At 39.6% G+C, this 6,616-nt stretch overlaps 1 non-coding gene across 1 annotated transcript; it reads left to right on the forward strand.

Annotated features, from left to right (window-relative positions):
- Positions 1-3,188: 3,188 nt before the first annotated feature.
- Positions 3,189-3,295, forward strand: LOC144455231 (U6 spliceosomal RNA). Its single transcript, XR_013483946.1, has one exon. It is a non-coding gene; the product is annotated as a U6 spliceosomal RNA (small nuclear RNA).
- The last annotated feature ends 3,321 nt before the right edge of the window (positions 3,296-6,616 follow it).

Raw genomic sequence — 6,616 nt, forward strand, 5'->3', positions numbered from 1 at the left:
TGAGATTCTTCTATGAGTCTGATATGGCTACTTATGAATCCTTTCTACTGATTGGTTAGTGATGCTTATAGGATAACAGCAGAGCTCTTTGAAAGATGTTTTAGTAATTCAGTATAGAGCGACTAAGGGGACAGAAAAACCTTGACTGGATTTCCCAAGGTTAAGTTGTACTTTTCTCTCTAAGATTCCCTTTAAAATGTCCACTAAATATAGAAATGTCTATACCACCAAAGGGAAGCAATGCAATGTGGCACACAGTATACTGAAAATGGAGTCAGGAAGATCTGGGTTAAAATACTAACCTAGATACTTATGTCAATCACTGAGCAAGTCACTTAACCTGTTTTCTCATTGGGAAAACAGAGTTCAAATCCCACCCCTGGTATTTATTAGCTGTATGATCCTGGACAGGTCACTCTCTCTCTCAACCTGTTTACACTGTGCTCCTATGTGAGTATGTTCCTACTCCCTCTCCTTACTTTTTAGCTCATTTTTATGTGTTGTCTTTCCCCATTAGAATACAAGCTTCTTGAGGGAAGGAACTGCTTTTTTTTTTAAAACTTGTATTTGTATTCCCAGTACTTAGCACAATGCCTAGCACATAATAAATGATTAGTAAGTATTCTATCTGTCTGTCTGTCTGTCTACCTATCTACCTATCCCATCTGTAATAATGATCAAATCATGCCCCTTGACTTATTAATTAATTGATCCTTGGCAAATGACTTAATTTCCTGAAGGTAGGGACTGTTTTTTCTGTCTTTAGGTCTCTAGTATCTAGCAAAGATCCTCAAATATAGCAGGTGTTCAATAAAAGTTTGTGGAATTGAATTTTCTTGTTCCTTAAATAATGTGTACAGCCTAGACTGAAAAATAATGAATATATGAAAATATATGGTGTAAATATGGTCAGTGGCACCTGTTTATTCCCCAGATGGGTTAGTTAACTTCATTCTTCCTTGGCCATAGCTTCAACTCAACCTGAACCAAGCCATTCTTGAGTGTTTCAGATCAAGAAAATGTTGTTAGAACAGGTCAGCTAATAATGTTCTTAGAATAACACAACTCACCCTTACCCTTAGGAATATGCAGAGCCAAAGGCAAATCATATTTTCTGTTTATTGCTCCTCCACTTCTAGTATTTTATTTAAGCAGATTCATAGTAAAATAAACATCAGCTTTTGAAGGGAAGCGAAGTCTCAAAAGGCATTGAGAGAGGCATGCATATGGAAGTGAAAATAAATAATGCTACCCATTTGCCTATCCCTTTAGTGGTACAGGCATCTCCATCCCAACACACACACACATACATGCGCGCGCACACACACATACACACACACACACACACAAACATGTGTACATGTGCAAAAAAAAAAAGCATAAGGTTCTGGAGCAATCACCTGAGTTTTCTGTTCCTAAGGAAATTTCTGGAATTCTGAGACCATGGCCCACTGAGGACTTCTCATTAGCATCATCTTTATATATAAAGTATAGCAAATTATCTTTTTTCCATAAGGAAATCTTTTAAAAACTTAAACTATATGGCTACTTGGCTGTGCTTTAAACTATACCACAGAAAATTGGTGTATAATGTGATTTTTTTTAAAAGTCTGTTTTCAACAGAAATAAGAAAAGTCTCCTGAAGAAGGTGGCATTTGAGATAGACTTTAAAGAACACATAGGAATTTAACAGAATTCAGAACACTTCAGGCACAAGGGACAGAAAAGGCAAGGCAGAGACAAAAAATGCAGGCAACTCTCCAGATAAAAAGTAGTCCTTGGGCAACTTTCGATAATTGAGTTATACCATGGAGTGCGTGGAAGAGAGCAAGGTGCCATCAGGCTTAGATTCATGAGATCAAAATATCTTCAAAGGTAGTATGGTACTGGATTAAAAGGAGCAATCTATGATAGGCCTAACAGCTGTGGGGAACCTGCAGCCTTGAGTCCACATATGGTCCTCTAGTTCCTCAAGTGTGGCCCTTTGACTAAATCCAAACTTCACAGAACAAATCCTTTTATTAAGTCTAAGAAGGACATTAAACATGTAAAAGTTTTATTTATATAATAGAAAATATAAAATCTCCTTTTATTGAGCAGATTTGTTCTGTGAAGTTTGGATTCAGTCAAAGGACCACACTTGAGGACCTAGAGGGCCACATGTAACCTTTAGGCCATAAGTTCCCCACCCCTGGTTAAAACATTGAATATTACTAAGTGAGAAATAGTTTGGATTTTGTGTAGAAGAATGGAATCACCAGGGCACTGCAAAAGGAAAAATAATCTAGAAGCAGCATAGAAGTGTTTAATCTGGCAACACATACACTTTGTCTCTCAATCAAAAAGCATCTACTGTGTTTCCACTGTGCAAAGCACTGGGGATAAAATGACAAATGTTCCTATTCTCAAGTAGCTTACATTCTGCTGGGGGAGACATACACATATGGGTACAAAAAAGGGTTCATTTCAAAAGACGCAAAGTAATTCTGGATGGCATGGCACTGGCATCTGAGGGAAGCAGGGAAGGCCTCCTATAGAAATTGGTCCTTGAGCTGGTTCTTGGAGGAAAGCAGGGAGGTGGAGAACATGAGAGACTTCAGGCAGAAAGACTAATGAGAAGGATAACACAATACTCTAGGGGAGAGGCGAGGGGAGCTTAAACTAAGGTAATAGCTATATGAATAGAGAGAAAGGGTCAGAGGCAAGAGAGGCTATGAAGGTAGAAATAGCAAGATCTGACAACTAATTGTATAGGAATCTAAGATAGTGCCAATGTTATGAACCTGGAAGTCTGGAAGAAGGGTGGTACCTTTGACAGACATAGGGTAGATGGGAGGGCTTGGGAGAAAAGAAAAAGAGCTCTGTTTTGAACATGTTAAATTTGAGACATTTTTGAGAGATCCAGTTTTAAATGTCCACTAGACAGCTAGTGATGCAGGGGTGTAGCTCAGGAGAGAATCCAGGACCAGATATGCAGATCTTGGAGTCATTAACGCAGAGATGACGATTAAACAGTTCAGAGCTGATGCTATCGCAGAGAGAGCGTATAGAGAAAGAAAAGGGAAGGAACCTAAGACAGGGCCCTAGGGAACATCCACAATTTAGGGGGATGATGTGGATAACAAAACAGCAAAAGATGCTAAGAGGTGATTAGGGAGGTACTGTCTTGGTGGAAAAAAAAATGTCCAGTGCTTGCTTCGGCAGCACATATACTAAAGTTGGAACGATACAGAGAAGATTAGCATGGCCCCTGCGCAAGGATGACATGCAAATTCGTGAAGCGTTCCATATTTTTGGGGCAGCTAGGTGGCGCAGTGGATAGAGCACCGGCCCTGAAGTCAGGAGAACCTGAGTTCAAATGCGGCCTCAGACCCAACACTTGACACTTACTAGCTGTGTGACCTTGGGCAAGTCACTTAACCCCAATTGCCTAAAACAAAAAAAGCCAAAAAAAAAAAGGGAAAAAAAAAGAAGAAAAAATGTCCACGAATAGAAATTGAGAAGGCTGAGGACAGGAAAAAGATTATCAAGGTTGGCAATTGAAAGAATTTCGACAACTTTAGACAGCACAGTTTCAGTTGAAAGACAAGGTCAGAAGCAGCATTGCAAATATAATCTGAATATATGAAATACATATATATGTATATAATATTAAAATCATCAGCGATACACATACATAGAATTATTTATAATATAACATGGAAGACAGGCAGTGTAGCATAGTAAAGAGGGAGAGCAGGCCTTCTGGTCAGGAAAATGAGGGCTGGAGGCCTGTCTTTGATACATAATGGCCATGTGACTCTGGGCAAGTCGCTTAACCTCTCAGTTCCCTAAGCAATTCTCTAAGACTACATGGGTTGCTGAGGCAGTGTTGCCTTGCACCGAAAATTCTAGAAATTCCCTATACTGATGAAATCATAGGTCTAGTTCTTACATACTACTACTAATAATAATAGCATTTACATAGTATTTTACGATTTGCAAAGTACTTTATAAATATCTCATTTTATCCTAACAAAATACCTGGGGGACATGTGTATTATTATCCCCATTTTACAGATGAAGAAACTAGGGCAAACAGAGGTGAAGTGACTTGACTAGTATCAGCAGCTGGTAAGTGTCTGAGACCAGATCTGAATTCAGGTCTTCTGGTCTCATGGCCTAGCACTCTATCATCTGGGCCACCTAGTTGTCTATAATATGAAGAACACTGGTGATGCGTGTATACAAGGTTATGAGGACATGTGATAACTCATCTCACCAGTCACCCAGTTTCTCAACTGTCCCCTTTGGTATCTAAGAAATACATGTGATTGTTTCAGGAAAACTGTTCTTGAACTGTAGTCTATGTCTAAGTGGCAAAAACAGTTAAGGTAATATTGTTTCATAATGCAAGGGCCAAAGTAACTGCAAATCTTTTTTAAACTTATAAATGAAATAGTCTGTGTAAAGCACTTAACACAGTGCCTGGCATATTGTAGGCACTATATAAATGCTAACTATTCATATTAAATGCACCAGTCTATCAAGCTGTAGGAATCTCCTGCATATACCAAACATAATTAAGCCAGGCAAGGATGCACACAGGGGTTACAGGAATTCCTTTAGTGCCTAGATCTACATTCACGGATCCATGGTCATTACTAGTGTTTTTATCTACCTATCCCCTCTCCTTCCTCTGGGAAAAAATATCCCAGTACACTCAGATTTCACCAAGGTCCCTAAGGAAAGTGCGATGACTGTCTATGGGCGCAGGTAGCAGTTATTTTGAGGCAGCTAGGTGGTGCAGTGGATAGAGCGCCAAGCCTGGAACCGGGAAGAACTGAGTTCATATATGACCTCAGACATTTACTGGCTGTGTGACCCCTGGCAAATTATTGAACCTTGCTTGCCTCAGTTCCTCACTTGTAAAATGAGCTAGAGAAGGAGATAGCAAACCCCTCCACTCTCTTTGCCAAGAAAACCCCAAATGGGGTCATGAAGGTCAGATGTGACTGAAACAACTAAACAACAAAAAGCAGTGATTCTTCTCTTTTCTGTTATATAAATAAAACTTTGTACATGTTTAATGCCCTTCTTAGTCTAACTGCTTACAGGGGACCTAATGGTCTTTTGCAGGGAACAAAATGGTTCAGATATTGAAATTCCCAGGATTCTCCTACTACAGGTATGAGCCAGAAAGAGTTAGTGAGCTGTATCATCAGATTCATCCTCAGGTTTTCACGTCAGGAAGGGCAGCTCAACAACAGGGCCACACCTAAATCACTGGGTTTCCTAGTCATGACTCCTGGGAGTTATCAATGTATTAAGCATCTAGTACTTTTCTTGATTTTCTACTAGCTTTATGCTAGAACAGCAAAGAAATTTATGACACCAAGTCACACATATTGATATTGTAAATGCATAGAAGTGAGGAGCTGTTGCAAACAATGGTTTCCATAGTAACTGCAATACTGCAGGTATGGCAAGGCATATGAAACTGATAACATGCAAGAATATAATTGAATATGACAAACTATATGTGTAGAATAAAAGACTGGGAGCTATCGCCCTGTACTAAGGCAAGAGCCTTGAGAGTCACTATAGATTTTTCCCTAAATACAATGGCTTGTTGATCTCCTGGGGGTGAGGGGGATGGTGGTGTTAGTCTAATAGTCTACATCATAAAAAACAGGATTGGAAACAGAAAAGAAAGCATCATCTGCCCCTGATTCACTACTGTAGTATACCCACACTTCAAGTGCTCACTGCTTTTTTTTGTTGCTACATCTCAAGAAAGACATAAAAGAGTTAGAGAAATGAGGGGGACAGATGGAGAGGACCATGCTGTGATGCATTAAAGTCATTCACCTTTTGTTCAACGGATTTAAATTCTCCCCTTCCCCCCAAAAAAGTGAGGTTCAAATAAATCCCTAACTCACCAAGAAGGCAGTGACTGTATCAATGAGCTGCCTTGCCTGGAGCTGCCATATTCCGATCTGCATTAGGACCTAAGCCTTCCATCTCACTTTGTTGCTGACCTTTGAACAACCTGTGCCATTCTTTCCCCAGACACTAGCAAGAGAGTCTCTGAAAACCCCTCTACTGAGACCTGCTGCTGTGGCTGCTATCGCTGAATGTGATTGTTGTATTCCATTAGGCAATGCTCTGAGGACTGTACTAGCAAACTCTCTCGATTTTAATTAAAAGCAGACCAAGCATAGCAGAGAGGTTGCCAATATAGCAGGGCACTGAGTACTAGATATACCCAAAAGAGAGAAAAATGGGATTTGAGATGATGTAGTGATTTTACTTCATTTTTTAACATGGGGATGGGTTATCCAATGCCAGATTGTATAGGTCATCCGCAGAAGAGGAGAGTAAAACCATGCTTATAACCACATCATGGGGACAGGGCTAAAGATTAGCACCTTGCTTCCCACACACACGATTACTGTCAGTGATTTGGATGTATCAGTTTTAATGGAAGTTGGTTGCCTGAAATATCACATTGATGGGATTACAGATCTATTGAAGTATCCAGAAGTAAAAAATGAGAGTAACTGAATAGACAATTTCTTAAGTCCCTTCTATCACTCACATAACTATAATTAATGAAAGAGCAGATTAGCTAAAA

This window comes from Phascolarctos cinereus, unplaced genomic scaffold (assembly GCF_003287225.1).
Source record: "Phascolarctos cinereus isolate Bilbo 61053 unplaced genomic scaffold, phaCin_HiC Scaffold_1;HRSCAF=81, whole genome shotgun sequence".
In the NCBI taxonomy this organism is placed as follows: domain Eukaryota; kingdom Metazoa; phylum Chordata; class Mammalia; order Diprotodontia; family Phascolarctidae; genus Phascolarctos; species Phascolarctos cinereus.